At 45.1% G+C, this 19254-nt stretch overlaps 1 long non-coding RNA gene across 1 annotated transcript; it reads right to left on the bottom strand.

The window, feature by feature from the left end:
- Positions 1 to 8255: 8255 nt before the first annotated feature.
- On the bottom strand, positions 8256 to 17346 carry LOC117064200. The gene is made up of 3 exons (XR_004429319.1): positions 17158 to 17346; positions 9755 to 9876; positions 8256 to 8779 (listed from the first exon to the last, which is right to left on the bottom strand). It is a non-coding gene; the product is annotated as an uncharacterized LOC117064200 (long non-coding RNA).
- Positions 17347 to 19254: the final 1908 nt, after the last annotated feature.

Genomic DNA, 19254 nt, shown 5'->3' on the forward strand with positions numbered 1-19254 from the left:
TATTCAGGAAGCTGAGGTGGGTGGATCACTTGAGCCCAGGAGTTTGAGGTTACAGTGAGCTATGATTGTGCCACTGCACTCCAGCATGGACAACAGAGCAATACCCTGTCTCTACAAAGGAAAGAAAAAAATGGGGGCCAGGTACGGTGGCTCACGCCTGTAATCCCAGCACTTTGGGAGGCTGAGGCAGACGGATCACGAGGTCAGGAGATCAAGACCATCCTGGCTAACACGGTGAAACCCCGTCTCTACTAAAAATACAAAAAATTAGCTGGGCATGGTGGCAGGCACCTGTAGTCCTAGCCCTAGCTACTTGGGAGGCTGAGGCAGGAGAATGCTGTGAACCCAGGAGGTGGAGCTTGCAGTGAGCCGAGATCATGCCACTGCACTCCACCCTGGGCAACAAAGCAAGACTCCGTCTCAAAAAAAAAAAAAAAAAAAAAAACAAAGGAAAGAGAAAATGATGGCCAAAAAACTTCTCAAATTTGATGAGGCCGGGCGCGGTGGCTCAAGCCTGTAATCCCAGCACTTTGGGAGGCCGAGACGGGCGGATCACGAGGTCAGGAGATCGAGACCATCCTGGCTAACACAGTGAAACCCCGTCTCTACTAAAAATACAAAAACTAGCCGGGCGAGGTGGCGGGCGCCTGTAGTCCCAGCTATTCGGGAGGCTGAGGCAGGAGAATGGCGTAAACCCGGGAGGCGGAGCTTGCAGTGAGCCGAGATCTGGCCACTGCACTCCAGCCTGGGCGACAGAGCAAGACTCCGTCTCAAAAAAAAAAAAAAAAATTTGATGAAACACATGAATCTACATATCCAAGAAGCTCAATGAACTCCAAACAGGATAAACTCAAAGAGATTCACAATGAGACACACTACAATCAAAATACCAAAAGCCAAAGATAACGAGAAAATCTTGAATGCAGCCAGAGAAAAGCAACTTGTAACATACAAGTGATCTTTAATAAGATTAACAGCCAATTTATCACCAGAAACTATGGAGGCCAGAAGCAGTGGGATGATATGTTTTACATTACTGAAAGAAAAAAAACTGTCAAGTAGCAATTTTATATCTGGCAAAACTATTCTTCAAAAATGAAGTAGAACTCAAGATATTCCCAGATAAACAGAAGCTAACAATTTATCACTAGTAGACCTTAGCGACAAAAAATGCTAAAGCAAACACAAGGTCAAACAAAAGAAATCTAGATGGCAACTCAATGTTATACAAACAAATAAAGATCTCTAGTAAAAGTAAACATGTAAGTAAATATAAAAGCTAGTATTACTGTATTATTCGATTGTAACTCCAATTTTTGTTGCCTATGTGACTCAAAGGACAAAAGCATAAAACAATAATTATAAATCCATCTGTGCTAATGGTCACACACATAAAATATGTAATTAATGGCAGCAACAATGTAAAGTAGGAGATGAATCTGGATAGGAGTAGAATTAATGTATGCTGTTGAAGCTATGTTTGTATCAATTTAAACTAGATTGGTATAAATTTAGGATTTAACTCTAATCCTAATAATAACCACAAAGAAAATAACTATATGGAAAAGAAAAAAGGGGGAAATCAAAATTGTTCAAGCCCAAAAGAAGGCAATATTGGAGGAATTAAGGAATACAATTAAGGAAATATAGAAAACAAATAGCAAAATGGCAGAAGTAAATTCTTCATTATCAGTAATCACATTAAATGTAAATGGATTAAATTCACCAATTAAAGGGCAGAGGCCGGCAATATAAACTTTAAAACATGATCCAAGTATATGCTGCCCACAAGAGACTCACTTTACACCCAAGACAAAAGTTAAAAGTGAAATGATGGAAAAAATTGCACACAAAGAGCAACCAAAAGAGCTGGAATGGCTATATAAATATCATAGCAAACAGATTTAAGTAAAACATAGTTATGAGAAAAAATAGGATGTTATATCTTGATAAAAGGGCCAAGTCATCAATAAAATATAACAATTATAAATATAAGCATATATGCATCAAACAATGGAGCTCCAAAACATATGAAGCAGACATTGACAGAATTGAAGGGAGAAACAGTTCTACAATAATAATTAGAAATTTCAATACCCCATTTTCAATAATGAGTGGAATATATAGACAATCAATAAAAAATAGAATGTAAACACTATAGACGAATTAGACCTAACAGACACATAGAGAATACTGCATCCCACAACAGAACATAAATTATTCTCAAGTACAGACTGACCATTAAGTTTTTAATAAATAATAAATATCTGTTCTTTAGATCGTTGGCTACTGGTAAAAAATATATATAATGATTCATTTGGGCCTTTGAATCTACATGCTACCTTTATTTCTAATATTTCTAATGTGCTTTGCACTCAGAATTCAGTATAGTGTCAAGCAGAAATAAGCATTTCCTTGCATCTACAGTTTCTGCATGTGATTGAAGTCCATGTAGAATGATTGTCAATAAGGAAAAAAACTGTATTTAAACGAAAATTATGCTGTTGCTTCCCCACTTGCTAATTTTTTGATGGAAGGAAATACTGCTCATATGAGAGGTTGGGAAAGTGAGACTTTGACCAGTCCACTGTCTCTACCAATGCTGGCAAGTTTATTATAGAAATTAAATATAGTAATAGAAAAGAAGGTATATTACTTTTACATTGCTCATAAAATTTTTCTACTCTAAAGAGCAAATTCAAATTTTGATATGATTGTCTTTATGCTGAGGCTACATTACTATAAATTAGGTTAGAGTAGGGAAGCAGATTAGAAGATTTAAAATGGGACAAAATAGCAATTTTCTTTTTCCTTTATTTTCTTTTTATCCCTTTTTATCCCCTTTGCAGTAATTCTTGTTTATTAGCTCCTAATAAATTATGTAATCTTTCAGATAGTTTATATCTGAACATTTCATCCAAATAGTAAAGTGAAACAAAAACAATGCCTTTTATGCTGACTTATTCACCTTTTTCTAATAGAGATTTTGTCACATCTTGTTAAGCATTCAACTCACAATTACTGAGCATCACTGCTCCTTGTTATAGAGAAGGCAGTCAGTGAGAAGGACAGACAAGATAATTCATGCTGACAACAAGCAATAGATGTTTATACTGGATCTTCTAGGAGAAGCAGGATGGGGAGGGGAAAAACATAGGAAAACTTTTCCTAGAGAAGATGAGACCTGACTTGAATCTTGAAAAAGAAATAGGGCTTTAGACCATCAGACTAGAATAAATGCCTTCAAGGCAAAGGGTTAGCATATGTAAAGACAGGTATGCTGCTGTCTATGGCTACACACACACATTCCTTAGAATTGCTGGCAGTTCACTCGCATCTCAAAGAAATGTTATTTTCTTTTTTTTTTTTTTGAGACGGAGTCTCGCTCTGTGGCCCAGGCTGGAGTGCAGTGGCGCGATCTCGGCTCACTGCAAGCTCCACCTCCCGAGTTCACGCCATTCTCCTGCCTCAGCCTCCCGAGTAGCTGGGACTACAGGCGCCTGCCAACTCGCCCGGCTAGTTTTTTGTATTTTTTTAGTAGAGACGGGGTTTCACCGTGTAGACCAGGATGGTCTCGATCTCCTGACCTCGTGATCCACCCGTCTCGGCCTCCCAAAGTGCTGGGATTACAGGCTTGAGCCACCGCGCCCGGCCAGAAATGTTATTTTCTTCTTTATTTCATGTGTGCAGAGAAGCTTTAGTTACACATGAAATGAGTTACCTTTCTCTAGAGCTCTTCGTACTCAACCAGGAAGCACTAACTAGGCTTTGCTCTGGAATGCTGGATCAGGGATGCCCAGCAGAGAACCACCTGCAGGCTGGGGCAGAAGTGTCAAATTGGGCATGTGCAACAGTAGTCCCTTATGAAGTAGAAGTGGTTTATATGAGTTCTGCAAGGATACTAGTGCTCCCTTCATTAATACATGAATTAGTCTGTTGTCACATTGCTATAAAGAACTACCTGAAACTGGGTAGTTTATAAAGAAAAAAGGTTTAATTGACTCACAGTTCCCCAGGCTGTACAGGAGGCATGGCTGGGGTGGGGGCCTCAGGAAACTTACAGTCATGGTGGAAGGCGAAGGGGAAGCAAGCACGTCTTCACATGACAACAGGAGGAAGAGCAAAGAGGGAAACCCTACGCATTTTTAAACAACCAGCTTTCATGAGAACTCACTCACTATCATGAGAACGGCAAGGGGGAAATCTGCCTTCATGATCCAGTCACCTCCCACCAGGTCCCTCCCCTAACACTGGGGATTACAATGCAACATGAAATGTGGGTTGGGACACACAGCCAAACCATATCAATATGTTTCTCCATGCTTTCATAAAGACGGTGCTCAATACTCTCTTAGCAGAACCTAGTGAGAAGATGCTTGAGCAGGACTCACTTGATAAATCGACATCATTTATATCTCCTTAAGCCTTTAAATTATTTCCTCTACACTAAATCAAGTTATGGATCTCAACGTCATTTAATGTGGCCACAAACTACTCCAGCTATATTTTTCTAAAAGAATTCTAATTTGCATGTTTGTAGTCTGTTCTAGAGAGTGAGCGAGGGCCTGACCCATTGCTTTTCCTAAGCAATGGATGGATGGGAACCCCTACTCCCAGGAGGAGTCCTAGCTCTTTAGGAGCAGTGCTGCCAAGAACAAAGGATGCCAGGTGTATTCATCCTTTCTCACATTGCTCTAAAGAAATACCTGAGACTGGATAATTTATAAAGAAAATAAGTTTAATTGGCTCACAGTTCTGCAGGCTGTACAGGAAGCATGATTCTGACATTTGCTTGGCTTCTGGGGAGGCCTCAGAAAACTTACAATCATGGTGGAAGGTGAAGGGGGAGCAGGAACGTCTTACAGAGCAGGAGCAAGAGAGAGAGCGAGAGGGGAGGTGCTGTACACTTTTAAACAACAAGATCTTGTGAGAACTCACCATCATGAGTACAGTGCTGAGGGGATGGTGCTAAACCATTCATGAGAAATCCACACCCATGATCCAATCATCTCCCACCAGTCCTCACCTCCAACACTGGGGATTAAAATTCAACATAAGATTTGGACAGAAACACAGATCCAAACCATATCTCCAGGTCCATCAACTAACGAAGCAAACACAGTCATTCCCAGCTACTCACACTAACACATGGAGTCCAGAATATCTGCCAAGAACACCTGTATCAATAAATTCAGCCCAATCTAGCAGTTTTCCTCCTTCTCTAATACCAATAAAATTCATTTTTACACACTTTACTCATGTTTCTACTGATAACTAGGACAAATCTTTTTTTTTGTTTTTATTTTTTGAGACAGGGTCTTGCTCTGTCACCCAGGTAGGAGTGCAGTGGCATGATCACGGCTCATTGCAGCCTCGACCTCCCAGGCTCAGGCAATCCTCCTGCCTCAGCCTCCTGAGTAGCTGGAACCACAGGTGTGCACCACCACACCCGACTGATTTTTAAATTACATGTAGAGACGGGATCTATGTTCCTCTGGTTTGTCTTTAATTTCTGGGCCCAAGCAATCTTCCCCCTCAGCCTCCCAAAGAGCTAGGATTATAGGCATGAGCCAATGCACCTGGCCAGAAAAAATGTTGTGTAAGCCTCTTTCCCCCAGTCAGATTTTGCATTCATCCCCCTTGGTGTGCAGGGATCTGACTGTGGTGATGGGTCTGGAGGCAGCAAGAGGTTTGGGGTTTGCTTTGAGAATGACCTGCTCTTGCAAGCTAATTGTCTCAATGAGAACATTACAAAGTCTTCCACAAGGGCAGGTTGATCCACTCAGGTGGGAAAAGAGCATTGGCTTCTAATAGCAAAAGGAAGATGATGTGGAATTTGAGGTTCCAGTTTCTCATTTGCATCACAATCCACCCAGTGATTCCCATTCCAATTCTTAGAGCCCTGCTCCTTTCCAATCAATGTCCTAACTTTCCAGGAAAATGCCTGCAAAGGCTGTGATATCAATTTGTGTTGTTCTTCAACACCCAGAAGGATAAAATTGGGTTGGAACACAGAGAAATGGCTTTCCAGCTTGGGGCCCAGCCTGCTTGCCTTTCACTCCAAATCAGAACAGTTTATGAAAGTTCCACTGACCTAGCAGGCATCCTTAGGACTCTGCACACAAGAAATCCATGCCTAGGGATTTTCAGATAAAGGACATTGAGTCATTTCCCCATCAGCACTTCCAAGGTTCCAGTCTCTCTAGGGCACTTTACCATTTCCATTTTAGGCCCCTTTTCCTGCTCTTATTACTGTCAAAATAGTTTCTAGGTGGGCATGGTGGCATGTAGCTATAATCCCAGCTACTCAGAAGTCTGAGGTGGGAGGATAGCTTGAGCCTAGGAGTTTGAGGCTGCAGTGAGCCATGATCATGCCACTGTACTCCAGCCTGGGTGAGGGAGCAAAACCCTGTCTCTTTTAAGAGAAAGCAAGAATGTTTCTAGCTCTGAGCTCTCCTTTCTGGATCCTTCACCTCATTTATGTTCCCATTACCACTTTCTGTTTCCACTCTATGGGGAGTTATCTGGACAACCCCAAAGGGCCCCTCATCCCTCAGGGGATCTTCGTGGGGCTTCTCTTGGAGATTTGCAGTAAGTTTCCCTTAGAAACTCAGAGAAGTTCTGCAATTTTTTAAAAAACACCTTTTTAACGTGTCAATTCATATTTTATTTGATTTAGTACTTTCAAAGCCAGTATAAGATCTGATCCTTTTTAGAAAGGTAGTAAAATGAAGAGACCCTATGTGAACAAATTAGACATAGTGGGAAAGACATAATTGTTACTGTACTTATCCCTTTCAAAGGGGAAGTACAGAGTCATTCAGAGAAGAGGGGAAGGAGAAAGGTTCCAAGACGGTCTGGTGTTTCAGAGCACAGCACTGATGGCTTAGATGGGAGAAGCTAACTGCAGGCAGGACACTCACAGCCTAGAGACACCAAGGTGGTAATTCACACCTACATCGTGAATAGCAGCTAAGAGTGAATTGCAACGTGTAGAGTAGAAACAGCCTGGGACAGGCTCGAGGTCAAGAGAACAAACAGATTTAGAAAAGCAGAGCTCAGTCAGTGTTGCCCGTGCAGCTTTACCTTAGTGGGAATGTTTTGCTTGCAAAAGGAGAGTAAAAACACGTTGTTCTCCAGACAGCTTGTTGCCAGTAAGACAGTGAGCGCTCCTCTCCCCTCGACTGCCTGGGCTCCCCAACCAGCATCTCAGACGCAGCACATGCTCTGGTGCCCAAGAGGATTCGTCAAGTCAGTGGTTGTCTGGAAATTTCACACCCTTTGATAATAACAGCTCATCTTCGAGTGTGCCCCGCCTGCCTGCACTGTGCTGCCCCCATGTCAGCCACAGGCCATGGCCCGGCTGAGGTTGCACAGGTGATGCTCTGCCATTTCATTTCGGCTCATACCACAAACAAGTGCTCTTTTCACGGCCCACATAACGCCATATTCTTCACACTTCTGTGCTTTTTCTTAGTGATTTTGCTGTTTAAAATGACCCCAAGCCCAGTGCTGACATACTGTCTAGCATTCTAAGAGCAAGAGGCTGTGATGTGCCTCACAGAGAAATGCGTGTGAGATAGCTTTATTCAGGTGTGAGTTCCAGTGCTGCTGGCCATGGACACAGTGTTAGTGGGATCACCAACATCTACTCAAAAAGGTGTCTTTAAACAGGAACACGCATAAGCAAGGTTATGTACTGATTGGTTGATGAAAATGTTGTGACCAGAGACTTGCGGGAACCCAGCCCTGTATTTCTCCAGAAGCAAGGGCTCTGTATTCACAAATTCAGTGTTTAGGTGACTTTATAGAACTAACGGTGGCAAATCACAAGAATCAACTGCATCTGCCTCCATTTTGCTCCACAGAGAAGCAAAGTGACAAGGAGGGTACATAGAAAACAGCCAGTACCCTCCAGTCCCACACAACCTGGTGTCCAGGGGCAGAGTGGCTTGTGCTAAGCCTCATCCCAGCCCCACTCAGATTTCCTTTGTATTTCTGGTGATTCCCTCCTGTTTTCTCTGGTTCTCCAGAATACAGTCTTCCAAGTTGTTTTAATCAGATTCATTCCTACCTTGATGAAGAACTAGTGAAACATTTGAGATTACTGACCTCCTAGTGGTCTTTAAATTTTTTTAAGGTGAATACACCTGTAGGCTCAGTGTTTTGGGAGGCCAAGGAAGGGGGATTTCTTGAGTCCAGAAGTTTGAGACCAGCCTGGGCAACATAGCAAGACCTCACCTCTACCACAAAACAAAACAAAACATTTTGAGCCCAAAAAAAAGTCATTGTTTAAAAAATTGACTCATACATACTATAACCTAGATCCCCAAATTTAAAAAAGACAATTCACATTTCTCATGTGAGGTAGAGAAGGGGAATTAATGTTTCATTCTCACACTGTATGATCAATTGAATAATTTGCCTCTGTGGGTCCTGTGGATCCAGGTCTTCAGCTGAGGCCCCTGGCAGCCTGCAAACCTTCCAGCCACCAGGCTCCTGAAGCAGCGCAATCCACTGTCTGTGGCTCCTGAACACTGCTCCTGCCAGCAATGCTGATGGCGGATGGTGTGATGCCAACACAAAATGGCTGTTGGTGGAAACACATTAGCTGTAATTACAAATTGTCACAGGTCTTTCTTTGAAAGGAATCTTTTTACACAAAAATCCAATATTACCATCAGCCTCTCCTTGGTTTCCAACATGCTCAGGTTAGCCACAGTGATCCCAACTTCTGTTTCGTGTCACCTCTTGGCATACACACCCAAAATGTCAACTCCTATGGGAACAAACACTAAGCAAAGTGCAAGACCATGGGAGGCGTTCATCACAAGATGGCAGACTTGGATTTTGGCTGAATGTGTGGTGCAATTTGGAAAGAATGCTTTCGATTCCCTTTTACTGCATATGTCAGAACAATTTCCTGTTAACTAATATGATGTTCTTACTTTAATTTTAGTATGTTTTAGTACAAATATCTAGGAACAAATTCTTCAGTTGAACAATCTGAGAAACAAATTGCTCAACTGATTCAAGGTCTGTCATTGTCTCATTCTACAGATAAGGAAATTGCAGCTCAGAGAGACCAAGAAGGTTGGGAGACAGGGGTCTTACTCTACGAGTGCCACAGCCTTCCAACACCAGACTTCAGCACCAAAACAGGGCCTGGCGTGGCCAGGCATGGCAGAGCAAAAACCAGGCTCCTGACAAACTCTCACACAAACTGGAGGAGGGATTTGGAGGGGCAGTTAAGACCCAAACTCCAGTTTCAGCAAGTCTGCCTCACAGTTTTACAATCTCATCTTTGACCTTTTTCTTCCTTCATATCTAATTTATCTTCATTTTCTGGGTTTTGTACAAGTTCTCAGCCATCATTAAATCACATTACAACTTCACCTACCACATCTTCTCTCCTTCCTCTTCCGCCTTTGAGATACTCTCTTCCCTTCCTGTCATATAGACTTCTGACACCATGAAACAGTCTTCCCAAGTTGCCTGCTGTGATTAAAATAACTTTTAACTCCTCGGACACCACCTCTCTGCTGCTCCCTTTTTGCTGTTCTCTTCCATCAAGTGCTGGTTCCAAGCACTAAAAACAAACTCATATTCAGAAGTAAATTTTGTTCATTAATATACCAGGACACTCTTCCATTTGAGTTTGTTTTCTAAAAGACCACATAAGACTGCTGCTTTCTGAATTGTTTAAGGGGAAAGTTCACAATTGCATTTTAAAATAAAATAAAATGAGGCTCACATTGAGAACTCAGACTCTGAGGTTCTGCTGGGTAGGCAGCTCCCACATAGCAGGAATGTGTTCAACATATGCAGGCCAGGCACAGGCACAGCTGCATTTGTGTTCATCGTCCACAGAATGCACTGCCAACGAAGACGAACGTGAAATGAGGGCCCGGAACCTTTGAAGCTGGTAATTCACAAAAATTCCAACTATATATTTTGTATGGAAAACAAGGCGAAACTGTATAATACCTAATTCAGAACTTGTCCCTTATAATTGTCTTTTTTTTTTTTTTTGAGACGGAGTCTCAATCTGTCACCCAGGCTGGAGTGCAGTGACCGGATCTCAGCTCATTGCAAGCTCCGCCTCCCGGGTTTATGCCATTCTCCTGCCTCAGCCTCCCGAGTAGCTGGGACTACAGGCGCCCGCCACCTCGCCCGGCTAGTTTTTTGTATTTTTTAGTAGAGACGGGGTTTCACTGTGTTAGCCAGGATGGTCTCGATCTCCTGACCTTGTGATCTGCCCGTCTCGGCCTCCCAAAGTGCTGGGATTACAGGCTTGAGACACCGCGCCTGGCCAATAATTGTCATATTTTTAATAAATTTTATTCCTTTTCCTAAAAAAGCGGAATGCTTGCCATTTTTCAAACATGCACTTATCTTTTAAGATAGAAATGGTTTCCCCGCACCTCTGTCCACCCTCACATATTTTATGCGCAGCCTCGTTTGTGCGATGCAATGTGAGGTTTCTCTTATGTGAACTCTCACTTCTCTTCGCTTCCTCAGTGATTTTCTCCTATCCTTCTCTTTGGTTTTACTGTTCTTTAGTGCTAAATTATAAAATTAGAAGTAAAAGTGTTGTCTGGCCTTGCCCTGGTACACTGCTAGTGCTCACCAATAAATATGAACCGACTCCATTTTGTCTGCGTGTGGTTTTGGGTCAGGGCTGCTCTTTAGCCATTCTGGGATCAGCTGTCCCTTGATAGCTGCCTGAGGGGCTGGGGAACACTCTAGAGGGTGTGGTGCGAGGAGCAGCCCATGGTTGAGAATGAATCCCTATTTTTGTGTCAGCTCTGATACCTGCTGGGTCAGGCGACCACATCCGGCCAAAATCACGGGCTTTCTTCCTCTCTCCAGCTACGTAAATGATAACCACGCATCCAGATGTCACCTTAAAAGCCCCAGAGCCTTGGTCTTACTGTTAAAAGAGCTAATTGTGCCCTTGCGCACTAGCTGCCTTCATTCTCAAGGTACAGAGGAAATCGGTGAGGCCAGCCTTGGAAGACCCCCGGGTGGGGTGCAGTGTGGGTGCCTTCCTCTCGGCTCAGCCCCTCCCGCCTTCCTTCTCCACTTCTCAACTCTTCACAGCCAGGAAGGGCCCCTGTACTCAATTTCTTTGTCCTGTCCTAGTAACTCCACTGTTCAACAACTCCATTTTTTTTCCCAGTGTTCTGCATCCTGTTTTTATTGTTGTGTGGCAGATCCCCACCGTAGAACATAATTGCAAGTACTCGGTGGTGCAAAAGAGCAGTTAGTACCTAAGTACAGATGGGAAACACGATTCTTTTGTTTTAAGTAAATACTTAAACATTGCTCAGGTCCTAAAGCATCTGGACTCTAGGTCTGAGTAGCGGAGTGCGTCTCCTGTGGGCCTGCAAGGACCCCTGGATTCCCTCCCTGCAGTGATCAAGATATGGAACTGGAGCCACAGCTGGATCACAAGATGTCCCTTTTCTAGAGCCTTTCCCGGCCCTCTACAGGCAGGATCCGGCAGGAAAAAGATGATCGGAATTTCTCGAAGGTCAATGGTCTGCACAGCTGAGGATTCTGTGTGGTTCTCTCGGTTCCCTTGGTGTCTGGAGGAGGCCGAGGGCCTTAGATGACCTTTCAGCTCCTCGCACAGGACCAGCACGAGGGGCCCCCAGCCTCTGAGGACGCTGGCCCAGTGCCCTGGAAGAAGGCCTCGTCCCCTCGTCTTTAAAGGTCTTCCCCCAACAGCCGAGGGTGCCATGTACGTGATGTGAGCTCCTCTGAGCCCAGGCTGCGTCATCGTCTGCCGCGCCATGTGGAAGGGGTGGGAGCTGCGGCCACGGTGGTCACCCAGCTCCCCACCACGGGCACACTCTTGGCATCTGGGAGCTCGCCCTTGGCTGAATGCTGAGACAGGCGGCCGGGAGATGATGGGTGCCCTGCACGGAGATGCTGAAGCCCTGGAGGCTCTGGAGCCCGTCAGACTGGGTGACCTTCACCAGGCAGTGTCCCAGGCCTCAGGACTCGGCTCTGTGCCCAACTTCCCAACATTGGCTGCCAGGCGGGTCTGGCAAAATCCTAGGGGTACAGAAAGCAAAGGGAGGTGGCACCGGCCACTGGAGGCCAGGCTGCCCACCAAGTACCTCCAGAGCCGCGTGTGCCTGTCCACGCCCTCCAGGGAACAGCTCACAAGTGAGCCAGTGAAATCCTTCATCCCTAGTGACCAAGAACCAGAGACAGCCAGGCCCTCACAGGAAGCACAAAGCCCCAGGAGCACCACGCCAGGAAATCTCCCCTCATGACAAAAGGAGAAGGTCTGAGGTCACCAGGAAAAATCATGAAAATCAACGAAAAGCTAAACATTTCAGGCTTTTTGTTTGTTTTTTAGAGACAGGGTTGTTGTTGCCCAGGCTGGAGTGCAGTGGTGCAATCACAGCTCACGGCTGCCTTGAACTCTGGGACTCAAGCAATTTTCCTGCCTCAGTCTCCCAAATAGCTGGGACTACAGGCGTGTGCCACCAGGCCCAGCTAATTTTTTTTTTTTTTTTTTGAAGATTGGGTATGTTGCCTCGGCTGGTGGCCAACTCCTGACTGACCTCAAGCAATTCTCTGCCTCAGCCTCCCAAAGTGCTCAGATTACAGGCATGAACCACCACACCTGGCCCTTCAGTTTTCTTTAAGAGGCATATTCCAGATAAACATATTAGAATATTTCAAAAGCATTGGTTTGTGTCAAAATCATTTTTCATTTTTTCAGAACACAGTCTATAAGCAACAAAAAGACAAATGCCACCATGGCCCAAATGTGCCCCCAAATGCATGTGTTGAAATGTGATTGGCAAAGTGATAGTATTAACAGGTGGGGCCTTTAGGGGTGACTAAGTCACATAGGCAGAGCCTTCAGGAATGGGATTTGTTACTTTATGAAAGGGCTGGCGGGAACTAGGCAGCTCCTTTTTCCCGTCCGCTTTCCACCATGTGAGGACACAGCATCCCTTCCCCACAGAGGACACAGCAATAAGGGGCCATCCTGGAGGCAGAGAGCAGCCCTCCCCAGACCTCAGAGCTGCAGGGCCCTGATCACAGTCTTCCAGCCTCCAGAACTGTGAGAAATAAATATATGTTTTTTAAAAGTTATCCAGTCTCAGATATTTTATTATAATATAACAGCATAAACAGATCAAGACAGAAGCCCAAGTAAATCACTCAACTGTGGAGTTCGTTCGCTCTTTTCTTTTCTTTCTTCTTTCTTTCTTTTCTTTCTCTTTCTTTTCCTTCTTTCTTTCTTTTCTTTCTTTCTTTCTTTTTCTTTCTCTCTCTCTCCCTCCCTCCCTCCCTCTCTCTCTCTCTCTCTCTCTCTCTCTCTCTCTCTCTCTGTCTTTCTTTCTTTCTTTTTTTTTTTTTGATACAGTCTGGCTCTGTTGCCCAGGCTGGAGTGCAGTGGCCGGATCTCAGCTCACTGCAAGCTCCGCCTCCCGGGTTTATGCCATTCTCCTGCCTCAGCCTCCTGAGTAGCTGGGACTACAGGCGACCGCCACCTCGCCCGGCTAATTTTTTGTATTTTTAGTAGAGACGGGGTTTCACCGTGTTAGCCAGGGTGGTCTCGATCTCCTGACCTCGTGATCTGCCCGCCTCAGCCTCCCAAAGTGCTGGGATTACAGGCGTGAGCCACCGCACCTGGCCTCATGGTGTTCTTTCTATTGACATTCTTATTACAAAGCGTTCACAGTCACATAAAGGCCAGGCTGCAGGACTGAGGAAGACAGGGAGGGAGCCTCCAGAGCAGCGGTCCTCGGCCTCTTTGGCACCAGAGATGGGTTTTGTGGAAGACAATTTTTCCACTGACAGCAGGGACGGGGGATGGTTTTGGGGTGACTCAAGTGCATTACATTTATTGTACACTTTATTTCCTTGTTATTACATTATAATATATAATAAAATAATTACACAACTCACCATTACGTAGACTCAGTGGGAAACGTGAGCTTGTTTCCCTGCACCTAGACGGTCCCACCTGGGGGTGATGGGAGACAGTGACGGATCATCAGGCATTAGATTATCATGAGGAGAATGCAGCCTAGATCCTTGCAGGCACAGTTCATGACAGGGTTCATGCTCCTACGAGAATCCACCGCACCACAGACATGACAGGAGGCAGAGCTCAGACAGTAGCACCAGTGATGCAAGCGGCTGCAAATACAGAGGAAGCTTCACTCAGTCTCCCACTGCTCACCTCCTGCTGTGCAGCCCAGTTCCTAACAGGCCACGGACGGGTAGCCGCGCTTGGTTAGGAACCCCTGCTCTACAGCATTCCATCAGAAAAGGAGCGAGGCAGCCGCTGCTCCACACAGCAGAGGAGGAGTGGCAGTGCTCTGGGACTCGGAATGGCACACAGCAGAGTGGACCCAGAACTGAGGACAAAGCACAGCGCAGAGACAGGCCCGACTCTCAACAGCCCGACTCACAATGGGTCAGCTTTACGACAGCATGAAAGCCACCTGTATTCAGTAACACCCCCCCTTACAAGGGGTCTTACGGGGGGTCCTGTCAGCGTAGACGCCATGGAAGTGGAGGAGCATCTGTGTGGTGCAGAGATCTTTCCACTCAGGGATGCTAACCAAAAGCCACGGTAGCCTGCAGTGCGTTACCGGGAGACACTCATGACAATGTCCTTGTTCACAGAGTCTACATCACAAAACATCGAATTTTAGTGATACTCTCCCCAGTCAGACACAAAACTTCCACACGTACTTACTTCACTCCAGTCATGATCTTAATGAACCAGTTTTCACTGAGAAATGCCAGAGCGCAGCCCTCACGTAATGCTCACTTGGGAAGACCCTAGGCAATGCTCCACATTTGGGACTACTTCAAAACAAAGAACACTTACGTACAAAATCCCCTACACTTCTGTGACAACAGACATCGGCCTCCAATGCCGAGAAAATTACATGAGCTACCATTTCCCTGTCAGCCCATCTTAAAGGAGACAGGAGCGGTGTGTTCCTGTCAGAAACCAGCAGCTCCAGGCTGGGCACCACCGCTCACTCCTGTAGTCCCAGTGCTGTGGGAGGCCGAGGTGGGAGGATCACTTGAGGCCAAGAGTTGGAGACCAACCTTGGCAACACAGCAAGACCCCGTTTCTAAAAAAAAAAAAAAAAAAAGTTAGCCTGGCACGGTGGTGCACACCTATCTTCCCAGCTACTTGGGAGGCTGAGGTGAGAGGACTAATTGAGCCCAGGAGGTCAAAGTTGCAGTGAGCCATGAGTGCACCACTGCACTTCAACCCAGGTGACAGAGCCAGACCCTGTCTTCAACAACAACAAAAGTACCAGCTCCAATCCCAGTCTTGGTTTTTTTCCCATTTTACTCTGAGAGACTAGCTGGCAGCAATGGTGATCCCACAGCACCCTGGCCATCCCTGCGTGCACCCAGGTCCTCCTGGACAGGTCCACAGAGCCTCACATGCACAGAGCCTCACTTGTGTCAAAGGTGAAGCACACAGGCCCTGGGCTCTCCTTACACTCGGACACCAGCCAGCTTCAGGGCCACCGGGATTACTTTCTGTACAAAGAAAGGGTGGCTAGGATATAAGGCTACTTCCAGCCCTGAAAGATCGTTTCAACTTTGGGGAGGCGGCATTTAATGTGTTTCGAAACCTTAAAGCCAGTCCACAAAAAGGTCCAACTGGATCCATAAATGGGACATCTGTCATTGGATCACAAACTTCTCAACAGCCCAGAGTCTGCAGAATATCCCTCAAATCTGTCGGCAAGCAGAACAGCACTCAGGGTAGGTGAGCAGGGGCTTGCCGCCGGGCGCCGGCCTGCAGGTTTGCACAGGGGTGTAGGCAGCACAGTGAGCCCTCGGTGCCCACAGTGGTCCAGGCAGCACCATGCACTCTCCTGGGAGTGACCAACTGAGGCTAGTGTGGCAGCGATGAACACAAATGCAGGCTTTGCCCATGACTGGCTGCCCTCTCACCTCAAGATCAAAGCTGCAAACCCTGGATCCACCTACAATGCTGCTGTTGGTGATATATTGAGAGCTTTCAGTCCAGACTTCTTGCTTTTCCATTTAAATGTAAGTCTTTGTATTGTAATACCTTGGGTATCCCAAGGTTTAGTCTTGTGAAATTTACCTTCCCTAGAGCTGTCCTTTCGAAGTATTTGAGTTATAAATAAAGACAACAACGAAGTTTATATATTTAACCCAATAGTGGGTTTAGTACAACGTGATGCCAGTAGAGAAACATTATACATTTGTGGTAAGGAGCAACTCTCTTTATTCCAATATCCGACATGAAAAATCTGCTTTGTGTCAGCTAACATTCCACAGATATTCGGAGCGCAACTACAAAAATAACTTGCTTAGAAGTCCCTGTCTTGCCAACTAATTTTTGACTGAACACAAAATGGGGGCCTTCCAAAAAGAAAATTTGGTTTCCAAACAGGACATTTCTTTTCAAAAATTAATTAATTAATTTTTTAAAATTATTATTTATTTATTTTTTTGAGACAGAGTCTCACTCTGTTACCCAAGCTGGAGTGCAGTGGCACGATCTCGGCTCACTGCAACCTCCCCCTCCCGGGTTCAAACAATTCTCCTGCCTCAGCCTCCTGAGTAGCTGGGACTACAGTGCATGCCACCACGCCTGGCTAATTTTTGTATTTTTAGTAGAGACGGGGTTTCACCATGTTGGTCAGGCTGGTCTCGAACTCCTGACCTCATGATTCGCCCACCTCAGCCTCCCAAAGTGCTGGGATTACAGGCGTGAGCCACCGTATGCGGCCTAAAAATAGGACATTTCTTTCGAGGTTTCAATAATTTTACATAATCATGGGTTCATAGAAAAACTATTCCAAATTACCTAATGTACTGCTATATTTTTTGATACTCTTGATAATTCTTTAAAAAGTCATCTTAAGATGTTTATTTCTATAGAAGTATTTTGCTCACTTCTAGTTACTATGTAGTCCATGTTGAGTTTTATTTTATACGATCATCCATTTTCCTTTATCAAACCATTCCCAAGCAAAATCAAAGAAAAACCCAGCGCAGGCTTAAGTCAAACCCGGCTGTTAAGGCAAAAAGTCGATGTACGAAGAGTCCAAAGTACTCACTGAAAATTATGCGGAGCCGTTCCGAAAACACGATGAGTGCAAATCCCACTGAAAATTATGCGAAGCCATTCCGAAAACATGACGCGTGCAAATCTCATTGTTATTCACATTCTTGAGAAAACTAACTGGTGACTTCAATGATCAGCTCTTCATCCACCTTGAACGAGAGAAAGAGAAAGGAATTTACCCATGGTATTTACAAATGCCACCTAAGCTAGCATTCAGCATAGAAGGTGTGGTTGTGGTGGCTCACGCCTGCAATCCCAGCACTGTGGGAGGCCGAGGTGGGTGGACTGCTCAAGGCCAGGAATTGAAGATCAGCCTGGGCAACACAGAGAGACCCTGTCTCTAATAAAAACAATAATCATAAAAATAAAAACGAAAATGAAATAAAAGAGGTATGACCAGAAGGCTGTTTGCCCCCCTTACGGATTTTTCATTTCATCTACATTTTGCTTTGCAATTTGAGAATAGAAGGATCTGCCCATTTAAGAAAAACAGGCCATGCTGATGTTTAAAAGGCTCGTAAAGAAAGAAGTGGCCTGTACTGAGTCTATCTAGCCAAGTGGGGCACAACTAAGTCCACATTGGGCCCCCAGAGAATTCAGCCCTTACTAGATATTCGCTCTTATTAATATTATTCTAGACCTGATTCTCTGAAGTTACAGAGTATTCATACTGATTTTAATATTTTAGAATTTTGTTTAAAAGGCTCATCTTCACAATACTGTTCTGGTTACAATCGGGACTTTTCCTCATTCCACTGTGCTCCCGCAGAGAACGGGGTGCAGGGCAGGTCCCCTCAAGGGTACGGCTGGGTCAAAGGGCGAATGTGTTTGGGATTCCAGCAGACACCGCTGGCCACTCCCCTAGGGAGGGCACCCCACCCGCCAGCAACGCAGAAGGCCATGTCACAACAACGCTGCTTCCAAACATTTTGTGCATCACCCATCCAATAGCAGAAAAATAACTTCTTTTCCTTTTCTTTCACCGTGTCCCCTTCTGGAGCCCTTGCTAGTTAGGACCATGCCCAGGACTTGCACCCCGGGGTTCGTGAGCTCCCCGTCCTAACTGAGCCTCATTCTGAGCTGCCAGCAAGGCTGCCAAAAATTTCAAGCAGAAGAGAGGATTTCGGTTGGTGCCAGAGAAACAGGAGCGGCTGCTCATTCCACAGATCCAGGGCAGGACCATCCTAACAGGCACCAGTGAACCCGGAGGGTAAATCTGACTTGGCCAAGGGCATGGGGATTAGAGCCTAATCCAGTAAGACAGTGGCCACTTCTGTGATGGAGGAAGCATCAGGGAGAATGATGCTAATAACTAAGAAAATGAAAGAAAAGCACGGATTCAAAACTATATTTGCCACATGGAACTTTTACAGTGATGCCACGGTACGCGTTCCAACGCCTCACCCTCATTCTGCCGGGAGCCGCACTGAGGACGGAGTTCTTGGGGGAGAGAATAATATGGTGGATTTTTTGGAATGGCATATTCTAATAAAAGGAGGAAAACATTTAAATTTTTGAGTTTTAATTAAATGAATATGTATTTAATTTAATAACTAACACCTAAGGCTGCACACCTGTGAAATCTATTTACTCTCCTCAATATGGAATCTTTTTTTACATTATAAAAACAACACCTTTCTTGAAAAAATTCACACTACATATAAGTATATAAGGCAGCACCTGAGCCTCCAGAACCCTACAACCTCCAGAACCTCATCCTCAGGGAGGGTTCTGTGCTCCTCCCAGACCTTCGTATGTGCCATAAAAACAGCCAAAGCCCAGTGGACGCATCTGAGCTGGGTCCCCCTCCAGGTCTGTCCATTTGCTTTTACCCTTTGGAGACTGCGTTGCCATCCCCAGTTCACAGAGGAATGGACCCACATCCACCCAGCTTTCACCTCCAGGTAGATTTTGACCCACTTAACTCTAGCATGTTTAAGTTGTGCAACAGAAGAAAACAGACAAGCTGTTATATTTCTATTCCAAGATACTCAGGTTTCTTATTTCCAGATCCTGTACTACACTAAGTCAAGAGTTCAAAACAACAAAAGGGAAGTATTTCTCATTATAAGATATGTTTAAAAAACAGTCTTGCCGGGCGCGGTGGCTCAAGCCTGTAATCCCAGCACTTTGGGAGG

This window comes from Trachypithecus francoisi, unplaced genomic scaffold (genome assembly GCF_009764315.1).
Source record: "Trachypithecus francoisi isolate TF-2019V2 unplaced genomic scaffold, Tfra_2.0 Lachesis_group19, whole genome shotgun sequence".
NCBI lineage: Eukaryota > Metazoa > Chordata > Mammalia > Primates > Cercopithecidae > Trachypithecus > Trachypithecus francoisi.